This window comes from Dromiciops gliroides, chromosome 1, assembly GCF_019393635.1.
Source record: "Dromiciops gliroides isolate mDroGli1 chromosome 1, mDroGli1.pri, whole genome shotgun sequence".
NCBI lineage: Eukaryota > Metazoa > Chordata > Mammalia > Microbiotheria > Microbiotheriidae > Dromiciops > Dromiciops gliroides.
The window spans coordinates 557559181-557581006 of record NC_057861.1 but is presented as its reverse complement, the minus strand read 5'-3'; the positions used below and the strand labels follow the sequence as shown (position 1 = coordinate 557581006).

The 21826-nt window shown below is 36.8% G+C and overlaps 1 pseudogene; it reads left to right on the top strand.

The window, feature by feature from the left end:
- The first annotated feature begins 1183 nt into the window (after positions 1 to 1183).
- Positions 1184 to 6077, top strand: LOC122751648 (annotated as a pseudogene).
- The last annotated feature ends 15749 nt before the right edge of the window (positions 6078 to 21826 follow it).

The window sequence follows — 21826 nt, the reverse complement described above, 5'->3', positions numbered from 1 at the left end:
TACATTAATTTATATAAAAGTAATTAAAATATTTATGTAACACCCAAATATTTTACTACCAGAAGGAGAATAACATGATTTCCAGTTAGTGTCCAAATATCTACAGGTGATCAATCAGTTAATAAATATTTATTAAGCACCTACTATGTGCCAATCACTGTGTTAAGCACTGAAAATAAAAAGACAAAAGATACTCCCTGCCCTGGAAGAGAATACTCTTTGCTTTCTAATTGTTTATTGAATAATTTAATCTAATGGGGGAGATAATATGTAAACAACCATTTACAAACAAGTTATGTATAGGAAAATTAGGAAATATTAGAAGAAAAGCATGAGAATTAAAATGTTTTGGTAAAGACTTCTTCAAAAGGTAAGATTTTAAGTGGGACATGTAAGAAGACAAGATAGCCAAGAGCCAAAGATGATGAAAGGTGAAACTTAATTTATAGGGGACATCATTCCATTTAGAGGGGGAAACTGAGGAAAATGCTGTCAGGAGATGGAGTATCTTATTTGAGAAAAAGGAACCAATGCCATCTGATTGAAGAATATGTTGAGGAATGGTCAAGGTAAGGTATAAAAAAGGCTAGAAATGTAAGGGAGAAATCCTTAATGTGCTTAAGATCCACGAACAATAGGGAAAATCCAGAGATAAATTCTCTCCATAGAAGGCATCTGAAATTTTGATCAAGTTTTGAAAATAGGAACATAGATTTGGAATTGCAAAGTACCTTTGAGATTGTCAAGTCTAAATGCATTTTTGGAGAGAGAAAGACCTGGTATAAAGTTCCAGAAGCAAAATTCTACCCCAAGTGTTTTGACACCAAATTTGACACTGTCAATATTCTACACTGCTTCTCAAGAACATTTATTGCTTATATATGAAAATTTCACTAGTAATCCCTAATTCAAAAATAGAGAGATTGGGGAGGCAGAGCTAAGATGGTGGACGAAAGGAAATGACTTGCCTGAGCTCTCCCCAAGACCCCAAAATAACTTCAAATAATACTATAAAATAATTCCTGGAGCAGCAGAAACCACAAAAAGACAGGGTGAAATAGTTTTCCATGCTTCTGACTGTGGCTGTGGGGTGGTGCTGACATGGAGGAGACCTTGGCAAGTCGGGCTACACTCTGGGCCACTGCTGGAGTCAAAGCTGGAGCCTGAGCTAGGGCATACGAAGATGCTGACCAAATTTGAGACCAAGAGTGTGCAAGTCAAAGGACTCAGCTTTCACCCCAAACAACCCTGGATCTTGACTAGTCTTCACAATGGAGTCATCCAGCTATGGGATTACCAAATGTATACCCTCATTGACAAATCTGATGAGCATGATGTTCCTGTTCAAGGCATTGACTTCCACCAACAGCAGCCACTTTTCCTCTGTGGAGGAGATGATTATATGATCAAGGTCTAGAATTACAAACTTTGGGGATGTCTATTCACATGGCTTGGACACCTGAATTATATTCATACCACATTTTTTCATCATGAATATACTTGGAATCTGAGTGCCTCAGATGATCAGACCATCCATGTATGGAATTGGCAGTCCAGGACCACTGTCTTTGTGCTAACAGGACACAACTACTATATAATGTGTGCCCAATTCTACCCTTCAGAAGACCTGGTGGTATCAGCTATAGCCTGGACCAGACTGTTCATGTTTGGGCTATTTCTGGCTTGAGGAAGAAGAATCTTTCCCTTGGAGCTATGGAGTCAGATGTGAGGGGAGTTACAGGGGTTGATCTCTTTGAGACAAAAGATGTAGTCATAAGACACATTTTGGAGAGTCATGATTGTGGAGTTAACTGGGCCGTCTTCCACCCTACTATGCCTCTCATTGTGTCTGGGGCTGATTACTGTCAAGTGAATTTTTGGCATATGAATGAATCTTAGGCTTGGGAGGTAGATACCTGCTGAGGTCACTACAACAATGTCTCCTGTGCTCTCTTCCACCCTTGCCAGGAACTCATCCTCAGTAATTCTGAAGATGAAATTATCTGGGTGTGGAATATGTCAGAGTACTGGAGTTCAAACCTTCTGTAGAGATCATGATCATTTCTGGGTTCTAACTGCCCATCCCAACCTCAAACTCTTTTCTCCAGGTCATGATGGTGGCATGATTGTCTTTAAACTGGAATGGGAGCAACCAGCTTATGCTATTCATGGCAACATTCTATACTATGTCAGGGATTTATTCTTGTGCCAGCTAGATTTTAATAGCTCTAAAGATGTCGCTGTCATGCAGTTGAAGAGTGGTTCCAAATTCCCAGTGTTCAATATGTCATATAACCCAGAAGAGAATGCTGTCCTACTATGCACAAAAGCCAGCAACCTAGAAAACAACACCTATTACTTATATACCATTCCCAATGATGCCAACTCTCAGAATCCTGATGCCCCTGAAGGGAAATGTTCCTCTGGCCTGACAGCCATATGGGTTGCCTGAAATCATTTTACTATCCTGGATCATATCCATTCACTTCTGATCAAGAACTTTAAGAATGAAATCACCAAGAAAGTGCAGGTCCCTAATTGTGATGAAATCTTGTATGCAGGCACAGGGAACCTGCTGCTTTGAGATGCTGATTCAATCACACTTTTTGGTATACAACAGAAGTGGACTCTTGCATCTGTGAAGATTTCCAAAGTGAAGTAAGTCATTTGGTCAGCAGATATGTCCCATGTAGCCCTTCTGGCAAATGTAAAGAAAAAAAATATTAGCTTAACTTAATACGGAAAATTTTATGTGTGGGCTATATGAAAAATTATAATTATAGAAAAATTATATCTGGGCCATAAGTCCCATCTGGGGTGCCATTCCCATGTGGAAAGATATTAACTGAGTAATTTAGGCCTAATTTGGGGGGACTAATCTGTGGGTGACTGATCTTACTGGAGGACTAATCTGGGGACTTTTGACTGGCTGGCTATCTGATTGCTATTAATTTAATATGGGCCATTTAAAAATTTCTCCACATTGCTCCCAAATTGATAAGCAAAAGATTAAGAAGCCTCTTAATTAAATAATAAAAGCAGAATTCATTTCTAAAAATCAATGTAAATGATAAGGGTTAGGAAATGCAAATTATACAACCTATCTGCTTTTAATGTAATAAGTGCCTTTGCCACCTCTGGCCTTAGGGTATGGTCCAGCTTTCTCCAACTTTCACTCTCTTTCTCTTTCACTCCTGCTTCCCTGCTTCACTTTTACTCCTCTCTCATTACTGTAGTGATGAGCCCCTGAAAAGCCCCTTACTCCTTACTGTTCCTTCCTCTGTTTCTTAATCTTCCAGCCTCCCTGTGTCCTCCTAGTCCTCCGGTGTCCCCCTTCCTTGCTCTCAGCTTTTTCTCCATCTCCTCCCCTCCTTACATAGCCTCAGTCTCCTTAACGTCCCTTTCTCACAGACCTCTCAGTGTCTCTAGTCTGCTCTCACTTTCTCTGTCCTCCAGAGTCCTTCTGTTCTCTTAATCTTTCAGCCTTCCCTTTCACTGTCTTCTCCCCTGTATATATGTTCCTTCTCCCCCTCAAACCTCAGGCTCCCTGCCCCCCTGCACACGCCAGGCTAATCTGCCAGCCTCACTAGAGCTGTGCCCAGTGGGGCTTGAGAGGCCTGTGCCTCCTGCTGTGTGCCTGGGACCTCTGAGGGCTATGCTAGGCACTGGCAGGACAAGCCTGGGATTTCCTGGGCAGCTCCCCTCAGGGCGTAGGGAGCTGGGGCTTTTTTCCCCCCAGCCATCTGACCTGGCTTCTTGAAATCCACGGAGCTTTTTCAGCTCAGCTGGAGTGGAGGGGGAGGGGCACCAGCCCCTCTTACTCAGGAAAAAAAAAACAAAACACCCTGAGAGCCTAAGGCTTTTTAATCTTAGCCCAAAGGCAGGGTCCCCAAGTCAAAAAAAATTTCCACACAAAGCATGTTATCATGATCTGCAATCGTAAACTGGAGTCACTTTGTAACATCCATGAGAATATTTATGTCAAGAGTGGGGCCTGTGATGACAGTGGTGTGTTTATCTCTACCACCAGAAATCACATCAACTGTGATGTCACCACTGGGGACAATGGGATCATTGGTACCCTTCACTTGCCAATCTATGTCACATGGGTGAAAGGAAATAATGTGTATTGCCTAGATCAAGAGTGTCATCCATGAGTGCTTACCATTGATACCACTGAGAGTTCAAATTCAAGCTTCCTCTGATCAACAGAAAATATGATGAGGTACTGCACATGGTGAGGAATGCCAAATTGGTGGGCCAGTCCATCATTGCCTATCTCCAGAAGAAGGGCTATCCTGAAGTGGCACTGTACTTTCTTGAGGATGACAAGACTCGATTTAGTCTGGCCCTGGAGTATGGCATCATTGAGATTGCCCTAGAAGCAGCCAAGACCCTAGATGACAAGAATTGCTGGGAAAAGTTAGGAGAGGTGGCCCTACTCCAAGGAAACCATCAGATTGTGGAGATGTGCTAAATGTATCAAGAATATTGGTAAGATTTCCTTCCTATACCTCATCACTGGCAACCTTGGGAAACGTTGCAAGATGATGAAGATTGCTGAGATCTGAAAAGACATGAGTGGCCATTACCAAAATGCCTTGTACCTGGGTGATGTTTCAGAATGTGTGTGCATCCTGAAGAATTGTGGACAGAAATCCCTGGCCTACCTTACAGCTGTCACTCATGGTCTGGATGAGGAAGCAGAAAGCCTCAAGGAGACATTTGACCCAGAGAAGGAGACAATGCCAGATACTGACTCTAATGCCAGGTTGCTTCAGCTCCGTATACCCATCATGCAATTGGGCACCAACTGGCCCCTGCTGTTTCCAAAGGCTTCTTTGAGGGTTCTATTGCCAGCAAGGGGAAAGGAGGTGCATTGGCTGCTGATACTGACATTGATACCATTGGCACTGAAGGCTGGGGAGAGAATGCAGAGCTGCACCTAGATGAAGATGGGTTTGTGGAAGCTGCAGAGAGTTTTGGTGATGAAGCTCTTGCTAAAGGATAGGAAGAAGTAGGTGGCTGGGATGTAGAGGAATACCTGGACCTCTCACCTGAGCTGGGTTATTTAACCTGGGGCAGCCAGAGATACTGAAGATGGGTTCTCTGTGCCCCCCCCCCCAATCAAAGGAACAAGTCCTACTCAGATCTGGTGCCATAATTCCTAGCTACCAGTGGACCACATCCTGGCAGACTCTTTTGAAACAGCTATGAATCTCCTTCATGACAAGGTTGGAGTAATCCAATTTGGCCCCTATAAGCAGTTATTTCTTCAGACATATGATCATGGCTGTATCACATACCAGGCTCTACCCTGCCTATCCACCATGTATGGTTACCCAAATTACAATTGGAAGTATGCAGGACTAAAGAATGGTGTGCCAGCTGTGGGGCTGAAGCTTAATGACTTGATCCAATGACTGAAACTGTGTTACCAGTTCACTAAAGTGGGAAAGTTTGAGGAGGAAGCGGAGAAATTCTGTTCTATCCTACTTAGTGTGCCACTCATTGTAGTAGAAATTGCTGAGGCCCAGCAGCTTATTGCTATCTGCTCTGAATACATTCTGGGCTTGTCAATGGAAATTGAGAGGAAGAAGTTGCCCAAGGAAAGCCTAGAACACCAGAAGCGCATCTGTGAGATAGCAGCTTAATTCACCCATTCCAATCTGCAGCCTGTGCATATGATCCTGGTACTTCACACAGCCCTTAATCTCTTCTTTAAATTCAAGAACTTCAAGGCTGCTGCTATCTTTGCCTGGTGCTTTTTAGAGTTGGGGCCAAAGCCTGAGGTGTCCCAGCAGACTCGAAAGATCTTTTCAGCCTGTGAGAAGTACCCCACAGATACCTACCAGCTCAATTATGATATGCATAATCATTTTGACATCTGTACTGCATCTTACCGACCTATGTATTGTGTCAAGCCAGTGGAGATGTATCCCCTCAATGGGGCTTGTTATTGACCTGAATTTCAGGGTCAGATTTGCCAAGCCACCACAGTGAAAGAATTTGGCAAAGATGTGATTGGTCTAAGAATCAGTTCTCTGCAATTCCACCCAGGCTTTGTGCTGGGGTAGGGATGAGGTTTAGAACCATTTTGCTATTGGTCTTTCTCCCCAGAGAAAATTCTCCATGTTCTCATCTCTCTAATCTCTTCATTTTTCATTTTCCCCACCCTAAGTTTCTTACTCCCATTCCTTGGCTTCCTTTCCTCCCTTACTGTGGCCAGTTGAGATGTTTATGGCTTAATAACTATTCCTTTGCAACTCCTGGTTTTTTGATGTTACTGTAATTTGGGCCATAGTTGGCCCATCCAACTAAAGGCTATTCACTCACTCCCTAACTACGATCTGTCAGGGGATAGCTAGGTGGTACAGTGGATAAAGCACAGGCCCTGGATTTAGGAGGAACTGAGTTCAAATCCAGCCTCAGACACTTGACACTTACTAGCTGTGTGACCCTGGGCAAGTCACTTAACCCCCAATCCCCCCCCCAAAAAAAAACTATCAGGAAAAGAATGAATATTCAAAAAAAGAAAGAAAGAAAGAAAGAAAGAAAGAAAGAAAGAAAGAAAGAAAGAAAGAAAGAAAGAAAGAAAGAAAGAAAGAAAGAAAGAAAGAAAGAAAGAAAGAAAGAAAAAAGGGAAAAGAAAAGAATGATTCTATGGAGCAAAGAACCAACCATTCATCCAACAACTTTGTCCCTATAATTGTCTCTTCTCTGTCCCCCCACAAGAAAAATATTCTAGTATGCACTCTGTTAGTCCTCACCCACACCCGACCCTCAACTGCCACATAGGACTGAATTGTATTTACATGGACCATGGAACTGAATCTCACATCCTTAATCCATAGAAAGGTAGATACCTTCTTTTTGCACAGTGGACCAAGTTCTCTTCTGAAAGCAATCCAGCTGATTCTCAAAATAGAAAAACATTTTCAAATTGATTTATCCTTTTTCACTGCTCCTGTTCATAAGTTTTGTTTCTTACAGATAATATATTGGATTTACTATTTGAAAAAAAAAGAAAGAAAAATTTCCAGGAGCACAAGAACACAAGAGCTTGCTGGCACAGTGAAGTGGGCCTCAGTTCATACTTCCAAGGCAGAAAAGCAGGCCTGTGGTTGTTAGCAGACCACAGAACAGGCCAGTAGAGTAGTAAACCTACCTCTCCCTAAATCATAACACCTTGGAAGAACTAAGAATTTACAAATTCCTTTAAGTATCTCAGAGTACAGCTGCTCAAACCCCATGAAGCTTAGGATAGTGCACTGTCTTCCCTGAAAGCAGTGCCCCACTATAACAATGAGTTAGAAGTCAAGAAATAGGCTGGGAAAATGAGGAAACAGAAAAAAATGCTGACCATAGATAGTTTCTATGGTGATAAGGAAGATCAAAATACTCAGAAAAAGATAACAAAGTCAAAACTCCTACATTCAAAGCTTCAAAGAAAAATATTAATTGGTCTCAGGCCATAGAAGGGTTCAAAAAGGATTTTGAAAATAAAGAGAGGTATACAAAAGAAGAAAGAGAAATGAGAGTAATACAAGAAAATCATGAAAGGTAGAGAAATTATCAAGTATTAAAAATCTATAAAGACATATAGGATCACAGATTTTAAAATTGGCTTACTACTACAATTTGCTATAAATCATAAATCAAATATTAAGTGGTATGTTTATACTGACCTTTTAACAAATATAACTCATCATCACTGAAAGGCTGCAAATAATGAAATATGCTTTGAACATACTTTTATTTCTGTCCTAAAAGAACAAAAGATCTGAAAATAACTTTTCTGTCCATACTCATACCATTTTCCAAGTGATTTTTTGGTAGTATATTTAGGATTACTCAATAATTCTTTAAGGTTCATTTAATGTTTCTCTGCTCCTGATATTACTTTTGATCTTTAGCAAGATCTTTGAGGGTTAAAATATACCTAAGAACCTAATATGAACCAATAAGATGCTTAGGCATGTTTCCAAATTATAGCAATGTAAAATGCCCTTGAAAATTATTATTAGTTTTCTTTCAGGCTAATAAAGAGAAAACTAAAATTATATGTAAGACAGTGACTGAGTTGACAATGGACTTCAGGATCTCTGCTACTTATGGGAAAAATCTTATTTCAACGGCCATCTTATAAGTTGGTGAAATTTGTATTCATATTACCATTACAAATTACCCAACTCAGTAAGTGACAGAAAATGCCTCATGAATATTAATATGAATATTGGAATATTTGGGGGGATATGCTTATTCATGTATTTGAGATGACAGAAAGTAAGTATTTGTGTTTTTTTCCCCAAACAAAATGAAGGCATTAGTACTTCAAAACCTAGGGAAGACATGAGGTGGAAAAAATTGCCAGTGTTTTAGATATAGAAAAATGATGTGATTAGACAATATATGCATGTCCTCCTAGTTTGTCAGACTTAAAAAAAAGTACAGATGGATGTACAAACCAATCATGGGCAATGTTTCATAAAGAACACCATCCCTTCGCTCTGCCCTCTCAATGACAGCTAGCAATCTGATAGAGGTTAAACATAAAAATCATGTTTAACGTTGTTCCACATTAGTCATGTTGTAAGAGAAATCAGAACAAAAGGGGGAAAAAAAACCAAGAAAGAAGAAACAACAACAAAAGTGGAAATTGCATGTTTAAATCTGCATTCAGACTTCATAGTTCTTTTTTTCTGTATTTTCTCCATTTTCTTTCATGAGTCTTTTGGCATTGTCTTGGATCATTGTTTTGCTAAGAAAAGCTAAGTCTATCACAGTTGATCATCACACAATATTGTTGATACTGTGTACAATGTACTCTTGGTTCTAATCATTTTACTCAGCGTCAATTCATTTAATTCTTTCCAGGTTTTTCTGAAATTTGTCTGCCTATCATGTCACAGCAAAATTCATATACCACAACTTGTTTACCCATTCCCCAATTGATTAGCATCCCCTCAATTTCCCATTCTTTCTCACCCAAAATAGCAGCTATAAGTAATTTTGCACATTTGGGTCCTTTTCCTTTTTTTTATTATCTCTTGGAAATATTGCTGAGTCAAAGGGTATGCACAGTTTCAGATACTTTTGGGCAGGGTTCCAAATTTCTCTCCAAAACTGTTGGATCAATTCACAACTCCACCAACAGTGAATTAGTGTTCCAATTTTCCAATGTTTCCTCCAACATTTATTATTTTCCTTTTTTGACATATTAGCTAATATATAGGTTTGAAGCAATGCCTCAGAGTTGTTTTAATGTACATTTTTCTAATCAGTAATGACTGAGAACATTTTTTCCATATAGCTGTATATAGCTTTAATTATTATATCTGAAAAAAACAACTATTCATATACTTTGACAGTTTCCAAATTGGGGAATGATATGAATTCTTATAAATTTGATTCAGTTCTCTATATATTTTACATATGAAGATTTTATGAGTGGCCCTGACCATGAAAATGGTTTCGAAGCTTTCTGCTTTGCTTCTAATCTTGTTTGCATTTGTTTTATTTATGCAACCCCTTTTAATTTAATGTAATCAAAATATTCCATCTTGTATTCCATAATATTGTTTACCTCAATTTTGGTGATAATTTTTCCCTTCTCCATAGATCTGACAAGTAAACTATTCCTTACTCTTCTAATTTATCTATTGTGCCACCATTTATGTCTAGATCATTTATCCATTTTTACTTTAGTTGGTGTACAGTTTAAGATATTGATCTACTCCTAGTTTCTGCCATACTATTTTTCAATTTTCCCAGCAGTTTTTGTCAAATAGTAAATTCTTATCCCAGAGGCTAGAGTCTTTGGGTTTATCAAACAGGATATTGGTATTTTCATTTGCTGCTGTGTTTTGTATACTTAACATATTCCCCTGATCCACTATTCCATTTTTTTATCCAGTATCACAGTTTATTATTCCACAATGCTGCTATTAATGTATACAAGGTTCTTCTGGTTCTGCTCAATTCACTCAGCATCAGTCCATTTAAGTCTTTCCAAATTTTTCTGAAATCTGCCTGCTCATCATTTCTTACAGCACAATAGTATTCCATTATATTTATATACCACAACTTACACCAATTTATGAGTATCCGCTTGATGTTCAATTTTTTGCCACCAAAAAGAGAGCTGTTTTAAATATTTTTGAAAATGTGGGTCCCTTTCCCTTTCTTATGACCTCTTTGGGATACAGAACTAGTAGTGGTAATACTAGGTCAAAGAGTATGCAAAGACCCATAGCCCTTTAGGCATAGTTCCAAATTGCTCTCCAGAATGACTAGATCAGTTCACAACTCCACCCATAATGCATTAGTTTTCCAATTCTTCCACATTTACAACATTTTTATTTTCCTTACTAGCCAATCTGATAGGTGTGAGGTGGTACCTTGGAGTTGTTTTAATTTGAATTTCTCTACTGAATAGTGATTTAGAGCAATTTTTCATATGGCAATAGATAGCTTTGATTTCTTCCTCTGAAAAGTCCCTGTTCATATCCATTTACCATTTTTTCAATTGGGGAATTACTTGTATTCTTATAAATTTGATTTAATTCTTATATATTTTAGAAATGAGGCCTTTGTCAGAAGAACTGGTATAAAAATTGTTTCCAAGATTTCTGCTTTACTTCTAATCTTGGCTGCATTGCTTCTATTTATGTAAAACTTTGTACATTTTTTGTAATAAAAGTGATCCATTTTGCATTTCATAATATTCTCTAACTCTGGTTTTGTCATAACTTCTTCTCTCCATTGATGTGAGAGGTAAACTACTCTTTCTTTCCTAATTTGACTATGGTATCACTCTTTATATCTAAATAATGTATGCTTTTGACCTTATTTTGATACATGGTATAAGATGTTGGTCTACACCTAGTTTCTGACATACTGTCTCCCAGTTTTCCCAGCAATTTTCTGTCAAATAGTTAGTTCTTATCCCAGAAGCTGTAGTCTTTGGGTTTATCAAAAAAGTAGACTACAAGAGTCATTTACCATTCTGACTCCTATGTCTAAGTATTTTACTTTTTTCCCGTTACATGTTAAGATAGTTCTCAACTTTTGTTTATACAAGCTTTCCAATTTCAGATATTTCTCCCTCCCTCCCCTCTCTCCCTCCTCCCCTAGAAAGCAGGTAATCTGATATAGCTTATATATATATATATATACACATAATAACATTAATCCTATTTCTGCATTAGTCATGTTGTAAGACAAAAATCAGAGCAATGAAGAAAAACCTCAAAATAGAAAAAATAACAGCACCAAAAACAAAAGAAATAGTATGGTTCATTCAGCATTTATACTCCACAGTTCTTTTTTTGTTGTTGTTCTTGGATTTGGAGATCGTCTTCTATCATGAGTTCCCTGGAACTCTTCTGTTCCATTGCATTGGTGAGAAGAATATAGTCCATCACAGTAGATCAACACTAAATGTTGATGATACTATGTACAACGTTCTTCTGGTTCTGCTCATCTCACTCATCATTAGTTCACACAAGACCCTCCAGGTTTCTCTGAACTCCTCCTCCTCATCGTTTCTTACAGCACAATAGTATTCCATTGTATTCATATACAACAACTTGTCCAGCCATTCCCCAATTGATGGGCATCCCCTCAACTTCCAATTCCTTGCCACCACATAAAGAGCAGCTATAAATACTTTTGTACATGTGGGTCCCTCTCCCCTTTCCATGACCTCTTTGGGAAAAAGACCCAAAAGTGGAATTGCTGGGTCAAAGGGTATGCCCAGCTTTAAAGCCCTTTGGGCATAATTCCAAATTGCCCTCCAGAATGGTTGGATCAGTTCACAGCTCCACGAACAATGGATTAGTGTTCCAATTTTCCCACAGCTTCTCCGACATTTATTATTTTCCTTTTTTGTAATTTTAGCCAATCTGATAGGTGTCAGGTGGTACCTCAGAGTTGTTGTAATTTGCATCTCTCTAATCATTAGAGATTTAGAACATTTTTTCATATGGGAATAGATAGGTTTGGTTTCTTCATCAGAAAACTACCTGTTCATATCCTTTGACCATTTCTCAAATGGGGAATGACTTGGATTCTTATAAACTTTATTTAGTTCCCTATATATTTTAGAGATGAGGCCTTTATCAGAAGTACTGGCCACAAAAATTGTTTCCCAGCTTTCTGCCTCCCTTCTAATTTTGGATACATTGCTTCTGTTTGTACAAAAGTTTTTTAATTTAATGTAATCAAAATCATCCATTTTGCATTTTATAATATACTCTATCTCTTGTTTCGTCATAAACTGTTTTCCTTTCCAAAGATATGATAGGTAGACTATTCCTTTCTCTCCTTATTTACCTATGGTATCACCTCTTATGTCTAAATCGTGTAGCCATTTTGACCTTATTTTAGTACAAGGTGAAAGATGTTGGTCTATGACTAATTTCTGCCATACTATCTTCTAGTTTTCCCAGCAGTTTTTGTCAAATACTGAGTTCCTATCCCAGAAGCTGGAGTCTTTGGGTTTATCAAACACTACATTACTAGTGTTATTTACTACTGCATGTCCTGTGCCTAGCCTATTCCATTGATCTACCACTCTCTTTTTTAGCCAGTACCAGATAATTTTGATGACTGCCACTTTATAATAAAGCTCGAGGTTTGGTACCACTGACCCACCTTTCTGTGAATTGTTTTTTTTTTCATTATTTCCCTGGATATTCTTGATTTTTTGTTTTTCTAGATGAATTCTGTTATTATTTTTTCTAGCTTTATAAAATAATTTTTAGGTAGTCTGATTAGTATGGCACTGAATAAGTAAATTAATTTAGGCAGTATTGTCATTTTTACTATATTAGCTCTGCCTATCCATGAGCAATTGATATCTTTCCAATTATTTAGATCTGATTTGATTTGTGTGAAGAGAGTTTGGTAGTTGTGTTCATAGAGTTCCTGGGTTTCTCTTGGCAAGTAGACTGCCAAGTATTTTATATTATCTACGGTTACTTTAAATGGAATTTCTCTTTCTATCTGTTGCTGCTGGACTTTTCTGGTCCTGAATAGAAATGCTGATGATTTATGTGGATTTATTTTATATCCTGCTACTTTGCTAAAGTTGTTAATTGTTTCAAGTAATTTTTGACTTGATTCTCGAGGATTCTTTAAGTATACCATCATATCATCTGCAAAGAGTGATAGTTTTGGTTCCTCCTTGCCTATTCTAATTCCTTTAATTCCTTTCTCTTCTGTGATTGGTAAAGCTAACATCTCTAGGACAATATTAAATAATAGGGGTGATAATAGACATCCCTGTTTCACCCCTGATCTTATTGGGAAGGCCTCTAATTTATCTCCATTGCATATAATACTTGCTGATGGTTTTAGGTAGATATTGTTTATTATTTTAAGGAAAGGTCCACTTATTCCTAAACTCTCTAGTGTTTTTATTAGTAATGGGTACTGTATTTTGTCAGAAGCTTTCTCTGCATCTATTGAGATAATCATATGACTTTGGTTGGTTTTCTTCTTGATGTGGTTAATTATGTTAATAGTTTTCCTAATGTTGAACCAGCCCTCCATTCCTGGTATAAATCCCACCTGGTCATAGAGTATTATCCTGGTTATCACTTGCTATAATCTCCTTGCTAATATCTTATTTAAGATTTTAGCATCAATATTCATTAGGGAAATTGGTCTCTAATTTTCTTTCTCTGTTCTTGCTTTGCCTGGTTTTCGTATCACCACCATATTTGTGTCATAAAATGAATTTGGTAGAACTCCTTCTTCACCTATTTTTCCAAATAATTTGTTTAATACTGGAATTAATTTTTCTTTAAATGTTTGGTAAAATTCACCTGTAAACCCATCTGGCCCTGGGGATTTTTTCTTAGGGATTTCATTAATGGCTTGTTCAATTTCTTTTTCTCATATGGGTTTATTTAAGGATTTTATTTCCTCTTCAGTTAACCTGGACAGTTTGTATTTTTGTAAATATTCATCCATTTCATTTAGATTGTCAAATTTATTGGCATATAGTTCGGCAAAATAATTTCTAATTATTGATTTAATTTCCACTTCATTGATGGTAACATCACCCTTTTCATTTTTGATACTGGTAATTTGGTTTTCTTCTTTCTTTTTCTAAATTAAATTTCTTTTTTTAAAATCAAATTAACCAATATTTTATCTATTTTATTGGGTTTTTCATAAAACCAGCTCTTAGTTTTATTGATTAATTCTATAGTTTTTTTGCTTTCAATCTTATTAATTTTTCCTTTAATTTTCAGGATCTCTAGTTTAGTATCTAATTGAGGATTTCTAATTTATTCTTTTTCTAGCTTTTTGAGTTGCATGCCCAATTCATTAATCTCCTCTGTCTCTTGTTTATTCATGTAAGCATTTAGAGCTATAAACTCTTTTTCACTGTTCCCCTCTTTCCATAAGCTTTTTTCATGTTTCCTTCATGTGAACCACCTCTCTCCAGATCATCTCTCACCTTCCCCCTCCCCCAGTCTATTCCTCCTACACTGCAACCCTATTTTAAAAATCTTATCATGGGTTAGTTAGGTGGCCCAGTGGACAAAGCACCAGCCCTAGACCCAGGAGTCCCCAAGATCAAATCCAGCCCCAGACATAAGACACCCCACCCTGTCTGCCACACAAAGAACAGAACATAAATGCTTTACAGATATCATCCCTTCATATTCAGTTCAGACCTGTGTCTTCTGTGAATTCCTTGCTGAGATAGTTCTTATGAGTTTGAAGTATTATCTTGCCATGTAGGAATGTACACAGTTTGATTTTTTAATATCCCTCATTGAAGTCTTTTTCCTGTTTACTTTTTTATGCCTCTCCAGGGTCTTGTATTTGAAAGTGAAATTTTCCATTCAGTTCAGGTCTTTTTATCACAAATAACTGAAAGTCCTCTTTATTATTGAAATTCCATTTTTTCCTCTGAATAATTATGATGAGTTTTGCTGAGTACATGATTTTTGGCTGTAGTCCCATTTCCTTTGCCCTCTGGAATATGATATTTTATACCCTCCGGTCCTTTAATGTAGAAGCTGCTAGATCTTGCTTTGTCCTTATTGGAGCTCCACAGTATTTGAATTCCTTTTTTCTAGCTGCTTGCGATATTTTCTCCTTGACCTGAGAGTTCTGGAATTTCACTATAATATTCCTAGAGGTTTTCCTTTTGGGGTGTCTTCAGAGGTGATTGGTGGATTCTTTCAATTTCAATTTTAGCTTCTGCTTCTAGAATATCAGGGCTATTTTCCCTCACAATCTCTTGGAGAATGGTGTCTAAGCTTGTGTTTTGGTCATCGTTTTCAGGTAGTCCAGGAAGTGACGTTTGCTGGTGGGAGGAAGAAGGGGGAGCCTGACACATTCTCTTTCCTGGGGACTCTGGCAGAGTGGGGAGCTAGAAATACGTTCTCACTTTAATAGATATCTGAATGTAGGCCTTTCTCTCTCTTTACCAAATTCTTATTCTCCTTAATAAATGCTTAAAAGCCTAACTCTTGCTAAAGCTTATAATTTATTGGTGACCACTCATTAGATATTTTAGACAGACTAACTAGAATTTTAGCCCTTAATAGATGGCGACCATGAAGGGACTATCTCTTTAAGAAGAATTTTAGCAACAAAGGCAGATGATGAGGTCTCTTAGTTAGATTTTTGCCTTTCTCTCTGATCATTACATCCTAATGCTCTTTAATAAATGCTTAAAAGTTTAAAATCTTGCTAAAGCTTATATTTTATTGGTGACCACTCATTAGATATTTTAGACAGTATAGCTAGATAGTACATTTACACATATAAAGTAGTTCAGGATTGAAGGATTTGTGAGAATCTGAAGGGGTAAGTGTAGGTGCCACAATAGTTCCCTCGGAATATAATCAGGAAAACCTGAGTTCATATCCTGCTTATTATAATAACTGCATGTCCCAGGACAAATTACACTTATGCCTCAGTTTCCTCATGTGTAAAATGGGAATAATATAGCATCAATTTCATAGAGTTCTTCCAAATCTCACATGGAATATTTGCAAAACACATAAAAACATTGGCTGGCATATAGTAGGTGTTCCATCTTGAAGGTAGGGATTTTTTGGACATAGAAATTTTAAGGGTATTTTCCAAGTATAAGGGACAGCAAATGAAATCAGATTTGTTATGCATGTAATTTTTCAATTTCTTTCATATCAATAGCATCAAGTGATAGAAGAATTCTCATATTTAAAGATGCTTTTGACACAGCAAATTTTGTTAGTGTTGACATACAGTGTAAGGATATCTTTTATTTTCATAGCCATTGATTTTTTTAAGTATTTTATTATTTTCCAGTTACATATAAGGAGAATTTTCAACATTTGTTTTCACAGGATTTTTAGTTTCAATTTTTTTCTCCCATCCTCCCTTCCCCCCACCCCAAGGCAGAAAGTAAGTAGTCTGATTTAGATTTTATGTGTCCAATCACATTAAACATATTTCCACATTAGTCAACTTGTGAAATAAGTGTCAGAACACAAGGGAAAAAACTCAAAAAAAGAAGGAAAAAAACAGTCCAAAAGCAGAAACAGTATTGTTCAATTGGCATTCATAATTCACAGTTCTTTTTTCTGGAAGTTGACAACATTTTCTATCATGACTTCATTGAAATTGTTTTGGATCATTGCACTACTTAGATGAGCCAAGTCTATTCCAATTGTTCATCACATAGTGTTTACATTACTGTGTACAGTGTTCTCTTGATTCTGCTCCTCTCAGTCAGCAACAGTTCATGCACGTCCTTCCAGGTTTCTCTGAACTACTCCTGCTCATCATTTCTTACAGCACAATAGAATTCCATAACATTCATATACCACAGCTTGTACAGCCATTTCCCAATTGATGGGTATTCCCTTGATTTCCAATGCTTTGCCACCACAAAGAGAGCTGCTATAAATATTTTTGTACATACGGATCCTTTCACCTTTTCTATGGTCTCTTTGGGATGCAGACCTAGCAGTGGCCTATTCATGAAACTATTGTGAATCTTTATGATAGATACATTGAATCTCATAAAAAAGAAATATACTGCTTATCATTTTAATGACAGCTACATTTATTCTTATGCTCTATGGTCTTTTTTTAATAGGAATGAGTGTTGTATTTTGTCAAAAAAGCTTTTTTCTACATCTATTGAGAAAATAATATGATTTTGGTTAGTTTTGTTATTGATGTGATCAATTATGTTGATAGATTCCTCAATTTTGAACCAGCTCTTCATTACTGGAATAAATCGCACGTAGTCATAGTTTATTATCCTGGTGATAAATTGTTGCATTCTACTTGCTTATATTTTATGGCAGATTTTTCCATCAATATTCATTGGGGAAATTGGTCTGTAACTTTCTTTCTGTTTTGAGTCTTCCTGGTTTAGATATCTAAAGTATATATGTGACATAAAAGGAACTTGGAAGAACTCCTTCACATATATTTCCAAATACTTTATGTAGTATTGGAAATAATTGTTCTGTAAATGTTTGGTAGAATTCACTTGTAAACCCATCTGGACCTGGAGATTTTTGTCTTAGAGAATTTATTGATGGCTTGTCCAATTTCTTTTTCTAAAATCAGGCTATTCTGGTCTTATATTTCCTTTTCTGTTAATATTTTTTGTAAATATTCATCAACTTCATTTAGATTTTCAAATTTATTGACATAACATTGCCAAAGTAGCTCTCAATTATTGCCTTAATTTCTGCTTCATTGGTGGTGAATTCACCCCTTTCATTTTTGAAACTGGTAATTTGTTTTTCTTCTTTTTTTAAATAAAATTAACCAAAGGTTTATCTATTTTACTGATTTTTTTTTCATAAAGACAGTTCTTAGTTTCATTGATTAATTCTATAGTTCTCTTACTTTCAATTTAATTAATCCTTCCTTTGGTTTTCAGTATTTCAAATTTAGTGTTTAATTGGAGCTTTTTAGTTTGTTCTTTTTCTAGCTTTTTTAGTTGCATAACCAATTCATTGATCTCCTTTTTCTCTATTTTATATAAGTAAGCATTTAGAGATATAAATTTTTCCCTTAAAGAACTGCTTTAGCTGCACCCCATTAGTTTTGGTATGTTGTCTCATTGCTTTAATTTTCTTTTATGAAGTTACTGATTGTTTCTATGATTTGTTTTTTCACCCACTCATTTTTAGGAAAAGATTATTTAGTCTCCAATTAATTTTTAGTCTATTTTTCCATGGCTTTTTAATAAATTCAATTTTTACTGCTTGATGATATGAAAATGATGCATTTACTATGTCTGTCTTTCTATATTTGACTGTGATTTTTTTCTGCTCTAATATATGGTCAATTTTTGTGTACATGCCATGTACCACTGAACAGAAGTATATTCCTTTCTATCCCCATTCAATTTTCTCCCCACTAGTATAGTTTGACTGTCTATTTCCTCTTGTAACTCATGTAAATTCTCCTCTAAGAATTTGAATGCTATACCACTTGGTACATATATGTTCAGTATTGATATGACTTCACTGTCTATGGTGCCTTTTAGCAAGATGTAGTTTCTTTCCTTATCTCTTTTAATTAGATCACTTTTTGCTTTTGCTTTGTCTGAGATAACAATTGCTACCCCTGCTTTTTTGACTTAGCTGAAGCATAATATATTATGCATCAACTTTTTATATTTACTCTGTCTGTATCTCTCTTCTTCAAATGCATTTCTTCTGAACAAGATATTGAAGGATTCTGGTTTTTATTCCACGTTGCTATGTGCTTCTGTTTTATGAGAGGACATCCCATTCACATTCACAGTTATAATTACTAACTATGTATTTTACTCCATCATCTTTTCCCCTTTGTTTGTACTCTTACTTCTTTCACCCTATTTCTTCTCATCCATGTTTTGTTTCTGACCACTGTCTCCCTTAATCTGCCCTCATCAGCTGCCCTCACTTTTCTTTTTCCTTTCTTCCTCTGCTTCTACCTCCCCCTCTATCAGTACCATCCTTTCCCCCTTACTCTTTCACTTCCTGAAATAGTAAGCTAAGTTTCTTTACCCACATGGGTTGACATGGTATTCCCTCTTTAAACCAAATCTGATGAGAATGGTTGAAACATTGCTCACCTCTCCCTTATTTCCCTCTATTGTCAATAATTTGTGTGTGTATGTGTGTGTATGCCTCTTCATGTGATGTAATTAACCCTATTCCACGTCCCCTTTCCTCTCATCCCCCATTCTCCTTTTATTCTGCCCCTTAAATTTCTTTATATCATGACATCAAAGTCTATTTAGTAACTATACCCTAATAGAGATACAGATTTCAAGAGTTAAAAGTATTATATTCCCTCATAGTAGTGGAAAGAGTTTAACCTTATAGAATAATGTATTTTTCCCTGTTTCCCTTTTATTTTTTTTTGTGTGTGGGGGGGGCAATGGGGGTTAAGTGACTTGCCCAGGGTCACACAGCTAGTAAGTGTCAAGTGTCTGAGGCTGGATTTGAACTAAGGTACTCCTGAATCCAGGGCCGGTGATTTATCCACTGTGCTATCTAGCCACCCCCCCCCCCGTTTACCTTTTTATATTTCTCTTGGGTCTTTTATTTGAAAATCAAAATTTCTGTTCATTTCTGGTCTTTTCTTCAGGAAACCTTGGAATACACCTATTTCATTGAAAATCCATCTTTTCCCCTGAAAAAATTGGTTATAATCCAAGCTCATTTGCCTTCTAGAATATCATATTATAAGCCTTGTGATACTTTAAAGTTCCTGACTGTAGCTTGATGATATTTAAATTGTTTATTTCTGGCTACTTGGAGTATTTTCTCCTTCACCTGATAATTCTGGAATTTGGCTACAATATTCCTTGGAGTTTTTCTTTTGGAGTCTCTTTTAGGAGGTGATTGATGGATTCTTTCAATGATGATTTTTATCCTCTGATTCTACAATTTCAGGGCAGTTCCCCTTGATAATTTCCTGGAATATGGTGTCGAGACTCTTTTCTTCATCAGGGGCTTTCAGGTAGTCCAATAATTCTCAGATTATCTTTCCTGGATATATTTTTCCAGGTGAGGTGTTTTTCCAATGAGGTATTTCACATTTTCTTCTATTTTTTCAGTCTTTTTATTCTGCTTGAGAGATTCTTGGTGTCTCAAGGAGTTATCAACTTCCATCTGCCCAATTTTAATTTTTAAGGCATTATTTTCCACAGTAAGCTTTTGCCCCTCTTTATCCATTTGGCCATTTTTTTCTCCCATTTGGCCAATTTTTCTCCTATTTGGCTAATTGTATTTTTTAAGGAATTCTTTTCCTCAATTTTTTTGGTTCTTTTTGCAGTGTAACTCTAATTTTTCTTAGTTCTTTTCCCATTTTTCTTCTACATTTCTCATTTGATCTTTATAAGCCTTTTGGAGTTCTTCCAACAAGGCTTTTTGGTTTTGAGACCAATTCATCTTCTTCATTGAGGTTTCACATATAGACATTTTGACAGTATTGTCCTCATCTGAGTTTTTGTTTTGGCCTTCTCTGTAGACACAGAAGCTCTTAATGGTGAGGATCCTTTCTGTTTCTTACTCATATTGTAGCCTATTTTTAAACTTAAAAAGTTGAGGTTTGTTCCTGGGGCACAGGGGTCACTGTTGCAAATTTCTTGTGCTGGGGCATAGGGGTTGGGTTACTCGCTTTCTTCTCTGAGACTTCTGTGGCTTTTGGATTCCTCACTGCCCTGGGCCTTATCACTTTGCTGGGAAGTCTTGACCTACTTGTGCCTGTCCTGTGGGCATTTCTCTAGCTGGCAGCCAGCCCTCTCAGCTTGGTGGTGGTGCATCTCACAACTGGCCTCATGTGTCACCAGCCTGCTGAGTCAAAACCAAGCAGCCTCAGTTGCTTTGCTATGGCCAAGAGCCTCCTGCTGACTTACCGAAACCCCCTCTGTGCTGTACTTTTTTTTTTCCCCAAGTGAGACCAACCTTGCCTGAAGTCTTCTAAATTATCTCAAGTTGGACATTTGTGTCTCTCTGTCTTTTTGTAGGTTCTCTAGTTTCAACATCCATTTAGAGGCTTGATTTTACTGTTGTTTTTGAGGGAACCTCAAGAAAGTTTAGGCAGCTTCCTGTCTTCTCTCTGCCATCTTGGCTCCCCATGGAATATTCTTAAAATAATATATAGAATTCCCATTGGAATGACTCTTATGAAAAGATTCTTATCAGATGAAGAAATTGAAGCTATCTATAATCAGATAAACACATGTTCTCAATATGTATTGACTAAAGAAATTCAAATGAAAAAAAAAAAACTCTGAGGTACCAAGTCACACCTATCAGATTGAATAATATGACAAAATTTTAAGTGTTCGAGAAATGGAAATATTGGAACATTAATGTATCATTGGTGGAGTTGTAAAAATGATCCAAACATTCTAGGGAGCATTTTGGAACTATGCCCAAAGGGGTATAAAACAGTGTATACCATTTGACCCAGTAATAACACTAATTGGTCTGTATCTCACCAAAATCATAAAAATGGGAAAAGGACACACATGTACAAAAATATATTTAGTAGCTCTCTTTGTGGTACAAAAGAATTGGAAATTGGGGAATGCCCATCATTTGAGTCATATATATATTATGGCTGAATAAGTCATAATATATGCATGGAATAGTATACTATTGTACTATAAGAAATGATGAGCAGGCAGATTTCAGAAAAACCTGGAAAGATGTAAATGGACTGATGCTGAGTGAAGTGAGCAGAACCAGGAGAACACTGTACACCTTAGCAGCAACATTGTGTAATGATCAACTGTGATAGATTTAGCTCTTCTCAACAATAAAATCATTCAAGACAATTCCAA